Source organism: Corvus cornix, chromosome 17 (genome assembly GCF_000738735.6).
Source record: "Corvus cornix cornix isolate S_Up_H32 chromosome 17, ASM73873v5, whole genome shotgun sequence".
Taxonomy (NCBI): Eukaryota; Metazoa; Chordata; class Aves; order Passeriformes; family Corvidae; genus Corvus; species Corvus cornix.
The window spans coordinates 9,981,624-9,999,990 of record NC_046346.1 but is presented as its reverse complement, the minus strand read 5'-3'; the positions used below and the strand labels follow the sequence as shown (position 1 = coordinate 9,999,990).

Here is an 18,367-nt window from a genome sequence, read left to right as displayed (position 1 = left end):
GAAGGAAGAGCTTCCAGCAGTGGGGTGTATAAAAGGATTTAAACAAGTCCCAAAAGAAGAGAGAATCTTTTGATTTTTGCAGCTGAAAACAGCAGCAAACTCAGCAGAGGTATCGATGTGACAAAACAGCCGTGATTTGCTCCTCTTTCCAAGGCTGTGTCTGTTTACTATTTTAGGAATAAATTCACCAGCAGGGTGGGCAGACCCATATTGTTCTAATCCCGCAGATTAAGGGCAGCAGCGAGGGCTAAAACCTGCTCGAGCCAGGGCTGGAAAATGCAAATCTGCTGCTCCTTCCTCAGTAGGAATAAACTCCACATTTTTCTTCTCTTTGCTAAGTTCTGTCTAAACAGAACAAAAATATGTCATGGAGAAATGACCTTTCCCCAAACTGAACAAGAAAGGCATGGTCAGGTCCCTGCTCTTTCCTGGGAAAAAGGTCAAAAAATATTTTAAGAACAGTGGAAAGAATGGAAATGTGGCTAAGTGGAAATTCAAGTGGAGCAGGAAACAATAGCATGGATTAGGTCATTCCCTGCAAGAAGAGGGAGAAAATGTCAGGGATTCAAGTGCTCTGCACCTTGGTTTCCCCTCCTGTCGTGAGCAAAGGAGGGCCAAGCACTCAGTAAACGAACTGGGGGGGAAATGAGAGCACCCCAACACCATCCCTGGGGGCAGAGAGGGGCTTTGGGGCTGGATGGTTCCTCCAGGATGAGACACATCCGTGGGGAGCAGCACGACCCAGCAGAGCCCTGGGGTCTGGGAGAGGCAGCTCTGCCTATTCCCGCTGGGAGGGAATTTTTGGGGAGCCTTCATCCCTCCCCTCCATTAATGATCCCGCGTTTAATTACTGCCCATTAAGGGATTGCACACTTTCAGTAGCCCCTGGCTGTCATCTGGCCCCAGCAATCCCTCCAGGATTTAGGTTCCTGGGCTGACAGACAGACAGCAACTGGCCGGAAGCCTCCCACACAAAGCATTTGCCAAGGATTTCCACAAAATTTTAAAAACCCAGTTCCAGGAAGAGTTCTGATTTCTTCAGAAATGTTGAAAATTTGGGAGGGGAAGGTATTTTTCTACTGAGCAAAGGGAAAAAAATGTAGGTATTTCCACTGTAATTTCCTTTAGAAATTTCTACCGCCACTGCTGGAATTTTTCAAAAAACATTTTTCCAGGCCCTGTGGGTTATGGGGTCACAATTTCTCCAGCTGAGTGGCCCTTGGGGAGCAAAAATTGGCCCTGGCACAGGGTGCCCAGAGAAGCTGTGGCTGCCCCTGGATCCCTGGCAGTGCCCAAGGCCAGGCTGGACACTGGGGCTTGGAGCAGCCTGGGACAGTGGAAGGTGTCCCTGCTCACGGCAGGGGTGGGATGAGCATTAATTAATGGATGATCGTTAAGAACCTTTCCAGCCCAAACCAGGGAAGAGAGAGGAGTTTCATCCCCACCAAGACAGGAGATCCCTGCATGCCAGACCTCCTTTCCCCAGGCATTGGATTTATTCCTTCACTGGGCTCACTCCCACACAGATTTTGTCCAAAACTGATGAGCCCGAGGTGCCTCCACTGTGCTCCAGCGCAGCCCAAGCTCTCCTGCTCTTGTTTCATCCTCATTTTCCCCACTGGGAGCTTTGCTCTCTCTCTCTCTCTCAGCTGCCTGGTTACTCCCAGCCCAATATTCCAAGTTCAGCTGTCCGCGAATTCAGGACTCGGCGAGCCAGAGAACAGATGGGCAGATTGAAGCATGAATGGAAACCTTTGCCATTGAGGAGCTGAAATCCCACCCCAGAGCCCTGCAGGGCAGTGAATTACCCGGCAGCAGGGGCTGGAGCAAGGCTGGCATCTGGGAAAAATCCTCCTCGTCAGGGAGGCACGAGGAGAGCTCCAGCTGTTTGCAGGGAACCTCTGCACCTGGCCAGCCCAGTAAATCTGTCCCAAACCCAGCAGCACCGACTGCCAGCACAGCAGGGTGGCTCCTCCAGGGCTATTTGCACATCCTGCCCACAGGAAATGTGCCCAGAAGGGATTAAAGCGAGGCCACGCTTCACAAATTGATGCCATCCTGAGCCTTTCAGCCCTGCAGTGAGTCAGCATCGATCCCCAAAGGGAGATTTCCGAGGAACTCTAGAAGGAAATAAAGTGCCAGGTTCAAATGCCATGTTTATCAAACTGAGGGAGAGACTCCCTTGTTTCCTGCGTGATTTCAAATAAATTAGGGGCCCATCTGCTGTGCTCGGATCCAAGAAATTAATTACTTCCAAGGGTGACGAGTTTTTACAACAAAGTAATTAACAAGCTAATAATAAAGGCAGAGGTTGGGCCTTCAACAGGAGCAGATTGCTGCCACTCCAGTGCCTGCAGCTGGGTGTTCCTGAGAATCCCTCAGGACTCCTGCCCCAGGGTCTCCAGGAGAGGGATGCAGATCAATAAATAACTGTGACATCACACTGGGCCGTGTTCAGAAGCTCCCAGACTGAGCCGGGACCCAGAGCCCCCCTGCCCTGGGCTGAGCCCCGGCGTGGGCAGCAGGGGAGGGGGACTCTGCCCCTCTGCCCACTCAGGTGAGACCCCACCTGCAGAGCTGCCCCAGCCCTGGGGCCTGGCACAGGAAAGATGTGGAACTGTTGGAGAGAGTCCAGAGGAGGCAACGGAGATACTCTGAGGGCTGGAGAAATTCCTCTGCTCTGGAGCCAGGCTGGGAGAGCTGGGGGTGTTCAGTCTGGGGAAGAGAAGGCTCCAGGGAGGGCTCAGAGCCCCTGCCAGGGCTTAAAGGGGCTCCAGGAGAGCTGGAGAGGGACTGGGGACAAGGGATGGAGGGACAGGACACAGGGAATGGCTTCCCACTGCCAGAGGGCAGGGCTGGATGGGATATTGGGAAGGAATTGTTCCCTGGGAGGGTGGGCAGGCCCTGGCACAGGGTGCCCAGAGCAGCTGGGGCTGCCCCTGGATCCCTGGCAGTGCCCAAGGCCAGGCTGGACATTGGGGCTTGGAGCAGCCTGGGACAGTGGGAGGTGGCCCTGCCATGGCAGGGAGTGGAACAAATTGATCATTAAGTTCCTTTCCAACCCAATCCAGTCTGGGATTCCACAATTCTATGAAAAATTGTTGCTCTATATCCAACAAGGATTGGGCTGATTTAATAATAAAACAAAAGGAAACCTGACTGAGTTCAAGGGAGGAAAGGACAGGCTGAAACTCTCCTGAAGCACCTATCATCAGAAATACAGAGACCCCAGGGACAGGGAAAAGGACTTCCCATCCTGCTGTCCAGGAAAGTACCCTGGAAAGTCTGATTTTCCTCACTGGGAACCTGCTCTATTGGGAAGCTTCCAGGACATTATGCAAGCAAACCCTCATCCCCAAGCTCTCTCTTCCCCAGGGACAGGCTTCTCCAAGTGCTGCTGCAGCTGCAGCAGGCAGGGCAAGCTCCAGGAGAGGTTTCTGAAGTGTCCAGATAATATTCCTGCCACTTCTAAAAATCCCCAGTGCTATGGACACAGCTCCAGCCTCGCACAGCTGAGGGTTTCTGTGCTGCCTGGAACCTCTCTCCTCAGCTGCATGATTGTTAAGGACACAGGGCTGTTCCTGTGCAGGCCAAGGGCTTTTTTCCCACAGAGCTCATGGCCAAAAAAGTGATGAATCAGGGTTTGGGGTGATTTATCTCTATTTTGGTCTCTCCTAACTGTATTTTCTATTTCTAGCATCCACTGTCATTCAGGAAAATCTTGTAGGTATCCAAGGACACCGTGACTCACACCTTGGCTCTCCCAGCTCTCATGAACAGTTTTCACTCAGATTTTGGGATCCTGGCTTGCAGCAAGTGGCTCTCTGGGAGCAGGCCCGTGACTGGGGAGAAGGAAAATGCTTGGTTTCCTGTGAGTCAGCCCAAGCACTGCAGTTTGTGTTGTCATCATTAACACATCTATGCAGTTGGCGTTACTTTAATCAACTCCATGATGTTAATGGTTTTAATAACGGTTTTAGGTGATAATTCCCTTCCTCCAGGGAGTCTCTTCCTTTGATTTGTCAGGGTTGAGTGAAACCCAGACCCTTGGAAGCCAATGATCTCCTTTGAGGAGGACCCAATGCTTCACCTCACACACATTCTTCCCCTTCCCCTTCCCCTTCCCCTTCCTCTTCCTCTTCCCCTTCCCTTTCCTCTTCCTCCTGCCTGAGCTGTGCTGAGCTCTCGGTTTGCTGCTCTGCAGAGATCTGGCAGCACATCTGGTGAGCATCCAGCATGGCCAAGGAGAAGAAGATTGGGAATGCAGGCACGGCCACCCCCAGCCAGGGGGCACAACTGGTGTGGTAGCCATGGTCCTGCTGAGGAGGAATAGCTGGAGGAGGACGTTGATGGGGGAATGTTCTGGTTGAGGGACTTGTCAGAAAGTAGGACACACCTTAATAGACTTCTCAAGGAGTTTTGGGGAGGATTTGACTTTGAACTTCCTTTTTAAAAATAAGAAGTGGCCTACATAGGACCGAGTTTAAAATTATGCAAGTATCCCCCGGTAATGTATGGAGCAGCAGGAAACCCCAGAATAGCATCAGAGAGGGATTTGTGCCCTCAGCAGAGACCATCTGCAGAGGAGAAACTGAGCTCCTTAGGAAAATCCACGTTGGGTCCCTGGGAAAGGAGAAGCTTTTGCTGCCTTGTCAAGGACACCAGGCTGACTGCACACAGAACGTCCTGGGTGTGCTTGAGTTAAATCTCCTGCAGAGCAGGTCCTTGGCCACACCGAGGCACATCTGAGGTCCAGAGGAAGAGCGGAGGAGCTGGCCAGAGCAGGAGTGTGGAGAGAGCCCACCCAGAGCCTCTGGAGGCAGCATGGCCAGGAGCAAAGCACCCTGAGGAGCATCCCCGGCCGGAGGAGCCTGTACGAGCACCATCCCCGAGCCACGAGCGTGTCCCGGGCCCGGCCATCGGGCCAGTGGGGCAGGAATCGCTGTGGGCTGCGTTCTCTGGCCTCCCCTCCCTTTGTCCTGCCCTGGGAGGGGACAGTCCCACCCCTGGCCAGCCCAGGCACCCACTGCCTTGTGAGCACCTGCTTGGCTCCAGTTTCCCACTGAAAGGTTCCAAACTGCCCCAGAAGCTTCCCCAGGGCAGCTCTGCTCCCTGCACAGGCTCCAGGCCCCTTTCCCAGCCACTGCCCTCCCGGGAGCCCTGGGGAATGTCCCAAGGGTGCTGCAGAACTGACTATTCCACATCCAACTGTCACATCCATGAGAGCCGGCAGAGACCAACCCCAAAACCTCCCGCAGCCCCCGGACCCTCCCTCCTCCTCCCACTGCCAGGGAACCAGAGGTGCATTTTTAACCCGGCTGCTGCATCTGTGCTGCTCTCAGACTGCAGAGGATCCCCCCTCAAGGACGGGCCAAGACTGGCTTGGTTCCAAAGAAGCCTCTCCTGCCTTGTGCCTCTTACAAAATCCACCTGGAAAAACAATCCTGGGGGCGGTGCTGACACATGAGTACGTCTGCCTGCTGCAGCAGTTTGCCCCTTCCCTTTCCACGGCTGTGCTTTGGAAACCAAGCCCAGAGAGAGCCCCTCGGGGTGGCCAAAGCAAACAGCTCTGCTCAGGATACAGAAATAAATACATAAACCAGGCTGTGGGCAAATGAGCGAGGAGCATTTCTAAATACAAACCACGGGGCCTGAGCTTTCCAGTGTGCAGAGCCAACACTGCAGAGGGGCTCTGCTGGTGCTGTCAGATTTTATTGCTGATTTACAGCAGCTCTTTGTGCAGTGTGGCCCCTGCTCAGGGCTTGTGTGGGGTTGAATCCAGTGGGAAGCAAGGCATGGTCAGGATCCTTCTTCCACTCAATGCAAACCCAGCAGAGGGAATCTCAACCTTCCTCTTAGGGGGGAAAAAAATCATAATTCTAATACAAGGAATTTTTAAGATCAACCCAGCAGAGGAAATCTCAACACTCCTGTCAGGGAAAAGAAAAAAAATAATCATAATACAAGAAATGTATAAAATCCTGGACCTGGTGTGATTTCTTTGCTTTTAACAGCTGCTGATAGAGACTTTTTGAGGCCATGGGGAGGAGCAGCCACCGTCTGCAAAACAGATCAGGAGCAAGGCTACCTTCTGTCTCTCTGATCAGGAGCAGGGGGATATTTTGGGAACACGCAGCCTGGGAAGGCAGGAAGGGAGGAGTCAGGATGGAAACATGGGGCTGACACGGATGGAGCGGAGCCCCTCTGCCCCCAAATCCTCACTGGAGTCACCCCTGGGCACCCCGGGTCAGGCCAGGGGCACCGTGGGGCTGGATGGGCTGTGGGAAGGGTGCTCCTGGGAACAGCCTGGTGTGACCTTCCCGAGCCGGAACGGGGCGATTTACGGAGCAAACGCTTTTCCAGCCAGGCCTGGAAGCCCCAGAGCAGCTTCTCCACATTTCTGGGGAAACAACAGGCCCGTGCTGAGAGGATCCTTGGAGACAGGGGGAGGAAAACTCTCAGAACGGCTTTTTTTCCCAGAAGAACCTTCTTTTTTTTACACACCCCCCCATTCTGACATTGCCTTGAAAAGGGCCTGGTTTAAGAACCAACCCCCCCAAAAATGAAAATGTTTTTGTTTGAAAAGAGGATCATGTCAAGAGCAAAGCTCGTCACAGCACAGGGAGGAGATGGATTGGACCCCTCATCTCACTGGATTTGAGCCAGGGGACAGCCCAAGGACAGCAAATCAGAATTTCGTTTCTGAATCAAAATTTAGGGAGTTTGGTACAGAAAAAAAAAAAGTTTTCTAAATGTTTCTTCTACTGAGTCAAACCTCAGGGAACTGAAACACCCAGCAGATGCACTTGGGCTCCTTAGGGCCCTCAACAGAGGTTATTGAATCACAGAATCATAGAAAGGTTTGGTTGAGAGGGACCTTAAAGCTCATCCAGTGCCACCCCTGCCATGGCAGGGCCACCTCCCACTGTCCCAGGCTGCTCCAAGCCCCAATGTCCAGCCTGGCCTTGGGCACTGCCAGGGATCCAAGGGCAGCCCCAGCTGCTCTGGGCACCCTGTGCCAGGGCCTGCCCACCCTCCCAGGGAACAATTCCTTCCCAATATCCCATCCAGCCCTGCCCTCTGGCACTGGGAAGCCATTCCCTGTGTTCTCTCACTCCAGGCCCCTATCCAAAATCCCTCTGCAGCTCTCCTGGAGCCCCTTTAAGCCCTGCAAGGGGCTCTGAGCTCTCCCTGGAGCCTTTTCCTCTCCAGGTGAGCACGCCCAGCTCTCCCAGCCTGGCTCCAGAGCAGAGGAATTTCTCTGGACTCCAGGACACCCCAGGTCTGAGCAGAAGAACAGAACCTGAAGCTGCCACAGCCTTGAACCAGGCCCTGCAGAGGAAGGGGAGAGCAGCCCCTCGTGCAGGGCAGGCCCAAAGCTGTCCTGAACACTCCCCCGTGCCTGGCCAGTGACATCTTGTATTCGTGTCATTACTTAGCCCATGACTGGCTCCAAGAGCAATTTTCAGTTTCCAAATGAAGGTGTTGGAAGTGCTGCTGCCTTTTGCATGGCCATGGATGCAGGAGTGAGCACAGACAGTGGTGACACTCGAAAGGCATTTCCCAGGATGAGCAAAGGAAATGCCTCAAATGCTCGCAGTGCACTGTCAAGTGTAAAAGTGGAATGTAAAGACAGTTCTGGTGCAATTTCTAGGGACAAAAAGCTCCTCAAACTTCCTTTTGTTGCTAAGAAATAGCAAAACATGAGAATAAGCAGAGGAGCGCTGCGGAGGACACAGATGTGCAGCACAGTCCATCATCCATGGACATGCTCATGGCAGCCAGCTAAACACAGTTGTTTTCCATGTCCAAAATGATCCTTTTGTAGCACAAAAGCTCCTTGTATCACCAGTAATGTATTAACTGCTCTTTGGAGAGAATCACGGAAGACTTGGCTGAAATATTCATACTTTTATTTGTGGTTTCAGAAGTCTCAAACCATGAGGATTTCAAAGCATTTCATGTGGCTCATTACAGCTGAGCTAAGAGGGAAATCATCTATTGTCGAGCTATGTTCAAGGAAGAAGCAGCCCTAGGAAGAGCTGAAAATGTGAGAAGTGCTCCCACCATATGGTTTGCCTCCTGATGATGATTCATCACTTGCCACTAAAATTTTAATTTTCAAAGTCAGAAATTAAAGGCGGGGGGGTTGGGGGGGAAGGCTGAATATCTGCTCCCAGGTTCTCAACCCACGTGTGTAAAACAGCAAAGTACGGTGTACATGCACTGTGTTGAGGAAGACAAATTTATGATTTCCTTCTCCTGGCAAAGGGCTGAAGAATTGAAGAGGATTTGGGATCTTTTTCCTATTAAATACAAAGAAATGTGGAGGGATCCCATGGAAAAATGGCCCTCTCTTCCTGAGAGTTATCCCAGGGAATTCAGCAGGAATAGCCCGACTGAAGTTTTGTATTCTTTAATACAATACAGATGGCAAGAGAGGTGGAAAGTGCTTGGTATGCAAGTGCTGAAGGCTTTCAGTGTTCATTTTAAAATGCACAAGAATCCTTTAAAAACGAGTCTGCATTAATCTTTGCATGCCAAAATTCATCCACTGAAGCGTAAATTACAGCCAAGGACTGACAACAAATTCCTTGACCATAAACGCCGACCTTCTCTGAAAGAAAAACCAAACAGTGAAGAGCAGAATCAGCAGCAAAGGGTTTTGTTTGCCTGGGTGTGTTATCATCAGACACCTGACTTCCCAGGGATCTCAGCACGTGACACTCACTTAACCTGAATCAATCATTTTCTCTGAAATCCACGCTGACTTCTCATCACAAACATCAGAGGAGGGGTGCGTTTTTAGAGCAGGCTTGCTGTGTATCAGACTGAGCACACACATGTTTTACAGGGGTTTAATTATGGAAGGGTCTGATTATGAAACAGTGAATCCCAGGCCTCTCTGTTGCTCCAAACCTCCTGGATCTCCTGCAGCTGTCAGGGATGAGTCCATGAGTGCCAGGTAGAAACAGATCTGGGCAGGCTGCAACCTCCTGATAAACCCTGATTCTGCCAAAGGATGAGTCCCAAATTAACATCATTTGTCCATAGGAAGTGTTTTACGGCTTGATACAAAAATAAAAATACAAGAGGAATGGAAACCTCATTGTCATCCTGCCATGAACTTTTTAAATGAGGCATCAAAGGTTCTTCCTCCAGAGGGTGCTGGGCACTGCCCAGGCTCCCCAGGGAATGGGCACGGCCCCGAGGCTGCCAGAGCTGCAGGAGCGTTTGGACAGGAATGCCCAGGGTGGGGCTGTTGGGGGGTCTGTGCAGGGCCAGGAGCTGCACTGGATGATTTCTGTGGCTCCCTTCCAGCTCAGGGGGTTCTGTGATTCCATAATGGGATGAGGGCTCTTAATGCCCAGAGAACCCCTCCAAGCCTCGCTCCCTGCTGTGCCCATGGCAGATATTCCTTAAACAAGCCCAGCACCTCCAAACTGCTTTTCCCACCCCAGATCACGTTGCAGAGGGAGTAGCAACTCCACTGGGGTGAGGGGGACCTCAGAGCCCTGGCCTTGGCTGGAGCAGCTGCCACCAGCACAGACAGCCAGGGGACATTGGCTGCCCTGCGGAAAACTAACCTGGATTTGAGAAACTGATGCACCCCGCTCCCAGTGGCACCAAATCATTCCCTTGGTGCTCCTGGGGTCACAGCTCTGGCCGTGGCAGTGACATGGAGCCAGTCTCAGCTGCCACCTGGGCTGTGTGGGGCCCGTGAGATCCCCACACGGGACATCACAGAGGTGTCCCCATTGCCTGGCCCTGGTGTCCCCGTCCTGGTGTCCCCACTGCCTGGTCCTGGTGTCCCCATTGCCTGGCCGTGGTGTCCCCCACTGCCTGGCCCTGCTGTCCCCATCCTGGTGTCCCCCACTGCCTGGCCCTGGTGTCCCCACTGCCTGGTCCTGGTGTCCCCACTGCCTGGCCCTGGTGTCCCCACTGCCTGGCCCTGCTGTCCCCATCCTGGTGTCCCCACTGCCTGGCCCTGGTGTCCCCATTGCCTGGCCCTGCTGTCCCCATCCTGGTGTCCCCACTGCCTGGCCCTGGTGTCCCCACTGCCTGGCCCTGGTGTCCCCATCCTGGTGTCCCCCACTGCCTGGCTCTCGCTGCAGGGCTGATTGGCACAAACCAGACCCAAACCCTGCTGCAGAGCAGCCGTGAGGGGCTCTTTTCCTCGTCTCTCCTCGGTAATTCAATCCCAGCAGGGGCTGGCAGGGAGCCAGGCGGCTCTGGGCAGCGAGACAGGCTCCACTCAGTTATTAACGCGTTTCTTGATCCCAACGAGTCCTTCACAAGGAAAAACACTTCCCTGCCGTGGGCCAGCGTGGGGCAAACAGATTGGAGCTGCTTTTCTCCTTTGGCTTTGGTGCCTGGGCTCTTTGGCCTTGTGCCAGTGGGCAGCAGCTGGCCCCAGGCTCACCCCCAGGACATGCAGCTCCAGCCCCTCTCCCACCTGCCTTTGGGGAGGGGGAATCAAGGGCCACCTAAATAAAGCAAATGTTAATGGGTTAAAGGGGTGAAATGGGTTATTTTTTGTTATTTTGCTTTGCTTTCTGTTGTGGTGGTGTTTTCTTGATTTTCTTTCGGTGGGCAAAGCGAGGATACAGCAGATCCTGAGTGCTCAGACGTCACCTCGTTAGAGCTGGGGAACAGAAATAATTTCAGTGACTTGGAGGGACTTTGTGTGGAATCAGTAAAAACCACAGGGAAATAGGCTCTGTTTTAATCATTTGTCCAAATTCCTGTGAGTTAAGGAGATACCAGGTACCCTGTACCCAGAGAAATATTCCTGCTGCTGTCCATAACATCAGTCCCTGGGCTTTGGCTGCCTGGGGATCTGTGCTGTGCCTCCAGCAGATGTAACCTCTGTACAAGGGTGATGTTTGGTGGTTGTACTCTCCAGCTATTTCTGGAAGTGAACGCAACAGTCTTCCACTCGGATATGACTGTCTCCAGCATAAACAAATCCAGGCCAGCTTTGCACCATAGATGCACTGTCTGGAAATATCATCATGGAGGATGTTTACTTGACTCTTTCCAAATTTTTTTCTCATTCTTTGCTTTGTTTGCAGTCAAACTTTAGATATATATATATATATATATGTACTTTTCCCAACCTAAATGTCTTCCCCCTGTCATTTCAGCATCTCTTGCTTCAGAATTTGGGGAACAGCCAACCTCCTTCCCTGGAACCAGTTTCTATTTGGGACGTGACATCTTTCCAAGTTGCCATAAAGTCGAAGTGTGTGTTCAATATATAGAACCAGCATGGAGAGCTTGGTTGGCTTTGGCATTATGGCACTGCCACAGCCATCCACGCCCACCTGTCCCTCTGTCACCTGTAGCTTCTGAGAAGTTGTTGGGATGAAATCTTCCAGGATTGGTTCAGATCAACACACGGACACTGCTGGAAGCAGCTCCGGGGGAGGTGAATCACACCCAGCCCTGGAGACCATCAAGACAAGATGAAACAGCCTCAAGTTGCTTCAGGGTAGGTTTAGTTTGGATATTAGGGGAAAATTCCCAGTGGAAAGGGTGATGAGGAATGGCAACTGTGCAGGGCAGCGATGGGGCCACTGTCCCTGGATTTAAAAGATGTGTGATGTGGCACTTGGGGACATCGTTAGTGGTGGTCTTGGCAGTGCATTCCAGGGGGAATGGTTGGATTCATGATCTTACAGGCCTTTTCCAAGTTTAACTCCATGATTCTAAGAGTACCAACAGCCCCCTTGCTCAGCAGGGCTCCACTCCTGACTCTGGAAGAAGCCCCTGTACTTCAGAATCCCCTGGAAACCAGAGCTGAGGGCCACCTTTGAGCCACACCAATGTTTTTTCCACCACCCCTCTCCCCCTAAACAGCAACCAAGTGTCCTACAAACCTCTGTGTTTGCTGGGATCTGCTCCCACTAAGGAATAACCCTGCAGGGAACGAGGAGGCAGAAAAGGGACCAGGTTAATCTGGAGTGTGCCCTCCCAGCCCAGCGTCACAGCAGCGGATATGGGGATTTTTGAGCTGCTTCCTCAGAGATATTTTTAGCCACTCAAGTGACTTGTGGCAATTCCCCAAGGCCAGAGTGATTCACAGGGTTTGACTGAGCTGGATTGCTCCCTGGGAAGGGAGCGTCATCCCACTGAAATCAGGAGCTGCTTTCAAAGGCGTAAGGACTGTGAAAAATGGAGCAGGATTTCCAGAATGAGGTTTTTGGCTCTGGCTAAACTGGAGCTGCGGAATTTTCAGATTATTATATCATGGTGGGGAGGGATCTTTTTGTTCTGATGTTGGTGAGAGGCAGTGATTGATCTCACAGGCTGGGGGCAGGCAGTGTGCAGAGTAAGACTGAACCATGGAAATTCCCTCTTCCCTCAGTCCTCAGCAGCTTTTAACCCTGCCCTGGGCACCATCTCACATTTTTATCCTGCCTTCCTCCCCTGCAGCCTCTTCTCCATCAGTGTCCATCAGTCGCCCTCCTCCAGACCCCCAGCCCATTATCTCTGATGTGTTGGCCTTCCAGAGCCTTTTTCAAGCCCTTCTTGCAGTCAGGTGGCCTTTGGCAGGATTTGTGAAGTTCAGCAGCCCAAAGGTGGTGGGGAACAGGACATTTTCCCTGACCCTGCCCATCTGGCTGCCCCTTCCCACAGGTACCCCTTAGATCGTGTCCAAGAACTGCTTCTCTCTAGACTGACAAAGGCAGAGGAAGGAACCTCGCTCCAATCCGTGCGGAGATGAGATGAGGTCGATTCACAATAAAGGTCCTTCCTCTTTCTCACCCCTTTACTTAGGAAACCTTTCCTAAAGGGAGTTGAATGTGGGTTTGGAAGAATGTTTTGATGTTCCTCTGGAAGAGAGGAGAGAAGGTTTCCTGCCCAGCTTGGTGAGTTGGCAGTAGCTGTCCAGCCTGTCCAGCAGCTCCTTCCAGAGAGCATCCTCTGGACAGCAAAGATGGGAGTGGTCAGGGAGGGCAAGAGCAGCACAAGCAGTGACCAGAGAAGCTCCCTCTGTCACCAGCCCCCACAGAACAGAGTCAGGAGTGCTGCTGCCAACAGCTGTGAGAGCCCCATAGGAAGAGGGGAGGAATCAGGGGGCTCCTGGCAGGAAGAGCCAACAAAAGATGGAAAAGATCTGGAGGCAGAGAGGGCAAGGGAAGACAGGCCTTGGTCGGAGCTGTCTGGATGGCTTCAGGCTCTGGAAGCTGTGTCTTTGGGCTGCTCCTCGGGGCTGAGGCAGCAGCCAGACTTCCAGGCTCAGTCCTCAATTTCCCCGGTCATGTGGCATCTGCTGGGCTCCTGACATCCCTCAGCAGCAGTGCTCTGTGGGCAGATAATGCCTGGCTGCTCGTTAGAGATTGTCCTGGATACAGGGCAGTTCTTGATCCCCCCTGAGGTATTTCTGCCATGGACAGGAGCCAGTGGGATCATGTGCTCGGGATTCAGTTCCCAGCTCCTGCTGTCACAGGCCTGGGCACAGCACACAGGCTCCAGGAGTTATTTACAGCAAACCAGCCAAGCCCTCTGGCAGAGCAGCTGCTGGGTGCCAGCACCAAAGGCGAGTGCTGAGGCCAGGAGCTTCCTGCCCGTGACCAGCACAGCTACAAAAGCAGCTTCTTCAAGCCCTGTCTTGTTTGCCTGGGACTCAGCCTTAGTCCACCCTTGCAGAGCAGAGAAGAGACAGTGACCACACTGCTTGGTCTGCTCCGCTGTGAACACAGAATCGCAGAACTCCTGAGCTGGAAGGGCCCACCAGGATCAGTGAACCCCTGGCCCTGACAGACACCCCAACAGTCCCATCCCAAGCATCCCAAAGCTCAGGCCCAGCACAAGGACCCAGTGAAACCCCTTCCTGTGAGCTCAGCCCTGGCTCTGCTCCCCCACTGCAGCACGGCTGGGGTGCTTTTATCTTTATGCTTTTCTAATTGTGCTTTATTGCCTCCAGAAACCCCAGGGAAAAGGGGCTGTTTGTCATTACAACACTCCCAGTTGGTGCCTTATGATACCCAACATTCACACCCTTTCCTGGGGATAACAGTGCTGATGTTTTATGGATATTAAAGTGTCTGGGGGAAGCCTTGGCATTCGTGGATTTACTGCAGCAGAGTGAGGACAGGCCAGTGCCTGGCGCTCACAGCTGGATCTCTCAGCAGAGTGGGGTTATTTGGGTTGTGATGGCACAGAAAAATTTGTCCTCATGACTCTGGATCCATAAAGAAAACATCAATGGACAGAAGTAAATCACTGCTGGAATTGTCTCCTTGCTCCCAAAACAGAGGTGTAAAATATTGAAAGCACTGGGAAGTTTGCATTTTCTCTTTCCCTGCGCCCATGCTGGAGTGGCACCAAACATTTACACCCAGGATCCTATCCAGGCCCTGCTGCCCTTGCATGGCCTCTGTCACATGCTCCTGGGACTCCTCTCCAGGCCCACTGCTTCCAGTCCTGATGGAAAAAGTTGGGAAACAGGGCTGTGGGAAACTGATGGGGATTTATCACATCCTCCTCGCCGCTGCTGTTCCCACCCAGCACTGGACACCCCCAGGCTCTCTGGGGGTGAGAAGGTCTCTGGGCATCCCATGTCCCTGCATGGCCTCAGCTGGCAGTGGTGACGTGCCCAGGCTGTACCAGGGGCACTGCCCCTCCTCACCCACCCCCTCCTGTGCCCCCTCAGCCCCAAGAGTCACCCCTGGCTCAGCTCTGCCTCAGCTTCCCCACAGCTGCCAAGACCTCCAGCTCCTCTAGAAAGTGCTGGGCTTTGTCTCTCCTCGTTCCTGCACCTCTGGGCAGCCCCTGGACTTGTTCCTGGTGCCAGACAGGGCCAGCAAAGCAACACCCTCTGTGCCCTGCAGTGAGGCAGCCCCAGCCCAGCCTGCTTTGGCCCTGGCACCCACGGGCTCACACCTGAGCTAAAATCCTTCCAGGAGGCTTTCACAGAGGGAATCCAAGCTCCTGAGTGAGAGCAGAGCTCCCTGGCCCTGTGCTGCAGCTCAGCTGCTCCTCAAGGTGCTCTCGCACCCCAGTTCTGCACTTGGGCTCCCAGCTGGGCACAGTTTGTGTCTCTCTCTCTCTCTCCAGATCAGGCAGCCAGGGCCTGCCAGGGCTGCAGGAGAGGCCCAGGCCCTGATTTTGGGGATTGCTGTGCCCACAGGGATGGAGTGACTCACAGTCTGGCAGCCAGCTGGGAAGTTCCCATGAACATAAGCCAGGCTGATGGAGCAAGCAGATATCTATTCCCAAGAGTCCATCAGGAGCAACACATCCACAAGTGCTATAAAGAGACAGAGAAGCAAAAGCAAACCAGACCTGGGCCTGCCAAGATGAGCCAAAGGCTTCTCTCACTCTCCTCTGTCCCCTGGCCAAGTGTCCTGTGCAGGCTCTTGGCACTCAAGCTCCCAGCCACAGGGCAGGACCTGGGGCTGAGATTGCTCCCTTACCTTTGGGTAACTTCCTTTCCCAGAGATGGGGCTGAAGGAAGATCCAGGAACGTTTACCCACTTCTCCACAGGGTATCACATTTCCTGGATTAATCAGCAGATATTCCTAGCACTGCTCCCTGTCCCCACACATCTGGCTGTGGACTCAATCACTGGACAGACACACTGGAAACATCCCTCTCCCCCGACTGACCCCGACATTCCTGCTGCTCCACCACAGACCTTCCCCACCTTCCATGAAAACCTCCTTAACTCGGCAGCCACGCTCAGTGAGCTCTTGCAAGACTGCCCCAGAAGGCTCCTAGAGTGCTGTGACAGCCATCACCCCCCCTGGGGACACTGGGGGCAGAGCCTCTGGCCTTTACCCTGCCCTGGGAGAGCTGCAGTGGCACAGCTGCTGTGTCACTGCACAGAAATGACGCTTCACCGAGTGCTATGGAGCTGCCAGGGACAGCCCCGTCCCCAGCCGTGGCCAGGGGACACCTTATCCCTCTGGGAGTCTGTGGGGCCAGAAGTGCAGTGTGAAAGGCTCCAACCTCCTTTCCAATCCGAAAGAGCTTCCAGCACCATCCTCCTCTGTGCGAGTTCCTCAGGCTGTGCATGTGCTGAGTGAAGAACATTTGCCCTCCTTCGTTTTAACTTTTTTGCCCAATGATTCCCTCCCTCTCCTGTCTGAACCAGAGGGACCAAGCAATGTTGCTGGTACCCCACAGATCAGCCCCACCTTGATTGGAACCTCTCCAGCTCTCCCTGTGTCAAACCACAGCCTCTTTATCTGGAGAACACCCAGAGCAGCAGCCTGGGGTGGGAGTCGGGTGCTTGGCCCTGGGCCCCCATTGCTGTTCCAGACACATCAGGGCAGCTAAAGCAGCCAGGACACATCCCAGAGCTCCTGCAGACCTGATCAGGAGATGGAAGTTGGGTAGAACCACCCAGGCCATCTCTGCAGGCACTGGGGGCCAATGTTTATGTGCTAAGGCCCAGCATTGGGGCCACCAGCCTGGGCCACTGGAAATCCTCAAGCCTGGAAGCTGCAGGAGAGGCAGCTGATGGGGTTTTGGATCCTACAAAGGGTGTTCCCCTCACACACAGGGAGGGATACCTGAGCTCTCAGCCCTCCCTGCAGGATGTTTGGTCTCCGTGCCATCACCCCAGCCCTCCCCCCTGGACATGGAAGTGCAGAGCATTTTCCTGTCTGCAGAGGTGGCCTCTTGCCAGGCTCTCGGTGCAAGGATTTGTTACTCTGCTCCCCCAAGGACTCAGCAGTGGTAATTTTCCTGCCCTGATCTTATTTCCCACCTGGTATTTGGCATTTCTCTGCACAGCTTCCTCCTCAGCTGGGGATGAAGGTCAGCCAAGACAGCAGGAGCTGAGAGAGACGGAACAGAAACATCTCAGGGTGAGACGGTCTGGCACAAGGGCACGCTCAGCACCAGCATCCCACAGGAAATACACATTGTCCTTGTCCTCAGGGCCGTGGGTCACCCTACCCCAGCCAGGAGGGGGCTCTGGGCAGGATGACCACCAGGACTGACACAGGAACCTCCAGGCAAGGGCTCAGGCAGCCAAAATCAGAGCCCCAAGGCAGGGGACGAGTCAGGCCTCCCCCACTTCCACACAGCCCCCTGAGAGGCTCCAGACAGGGGACATTGGAACCAGGACTGGAGGAAAAAAGGGTTCTGGAGTAGCACTGGAGCACCTGAGTCACCATCCCAGCTCTCTGATGGGAAACAGCTGCTCGTCCAGGGATGAGTGGCCACAGGATTTGTGCCAGAGGCGGAGGTTTCATCCCTTGGGCTCGGCCCTCTCGCACCTCCAGCCACTTTCCTGAAAGTTGGTGTCCCTTTGGGAGGAAAACAAGAAGAACCTCACCTCTTTCTGGAGCCAGCCTGGCAGCTTTGAGTCCGGCAGGGTGATTCCTGTGGGTTTTACTGGGAGGGTGGTTTTAGGGTGGGCTGGAAGCTGAGCAGCAGCGTGGTGGTGCTGGGACCTGCGGCTCCAGCGCAGCCCAGGGACAGCAGCTCTTTGTCTGCCCCAATCAAAGGATGTTTACCGAGCCTGGGGGTGATCACTTGATTGGAAATCACATCCCCAGAGCCCCAGTCATGCTCATCTGCCTGCCAGCCCTCCCCACCTCCTCCAGAGCCCTGACCACATCTGAGGCTCCCAGAGCAGCACAGGACTGAGCAGATGCCAGCAGATAACAAGTCAGGCCCTGCTTGAATCCTTGGTGCTCTCTCCTGTTCCTCCAGCCACAGGGGCAGGACCAGCTCTCCCTGGAGTTTTCACACAGACATCGTGAGGAAGGAGAACTGTCACTGACCCAAGCAGCTCATGGCAGGAGCAGCTTCACCAGCACGTGGAAAATGCCCAGAGAAGTTGGATGACACAGCTGGGGACTCCCCTGAGAGCTGGTCCTGAGCCTCACCAGGGAGTCTGGAGTCTGCCTGTTTCTCAAGCCCATGTCAAGTCAGACATGACCATGATCCCCCACAGCCCAAAAAACCACATTTTTGGCATGTAAATAAATGAAAACCCTGATTTTATCATCCTGCCTGGCTGCCTTGCTGGTTCCAAGGTGCATTCTTTCCCAGGAAACACCCAGGAAGGCAGCTCTGGACACCAGCACTGGGCTGAGGAGGAGGCTGGGTGCTGCAGAAAGTTGTCACTGCTGCAGACATTTGAGCGTCCCTCCAACTGCAGCAGTCAGCTGTCAGAGCAATCACAAGGAGCTGGAAAGTTCCTGTAGCAGGGTGAATGGAGCTGTTATCACACAGTTAAGGATTGATGAGAAGACTTTGGTTTGCACTTTAACAGCCCCTCTCATCTGCAGAGCTCAGAACACTTGAAAATGTTTATAAATAAGCCCCACATCTCTTCAGAGGAGACTTTATTCCCCTTTTAATGCTGGCCAAGTGCACGGGGAAGAGCTGAGTAGCTCA

The 18,367-nt window shown here is 53.5% G+C and overlaps 1 long non-coding RNA gene across 3 annotated transcripts; it reads right to left on the bottom strand.

The window, feature by feature from the left end:
* Positions 1 to 1,142: 1,142 nt before the first annotated feature.
* Positions 1,143 to 17,416, bottom strand: LOC109144372. Of its 3 annotated transcripts, none has more exons than XR_002045127.2 (3): positions 17,298 to 17,416; positions 16,725 to 16,794; positions 1,143 to 2,120 (listed from the first exon to the last, which is right to left on the bottom strand). It is a non-coding gene; the product is annotated as an uncharacterized LOC109144372 (long non-coding RNA). The 3 variants fall into 3 exon arrangements; XR_002045128.2 differs by lacking the exon at positions 1,143 to 2,120 and adding an exon at positions 7,932 to 9,012; XR_002045129.2 differs by lacking the exon at positions 1,143 to 2,120 and adding an exon at positions 10,051 to 10,645.
* Positions 17,417 to 18,367: the final 951 nt, after the last annotated feature.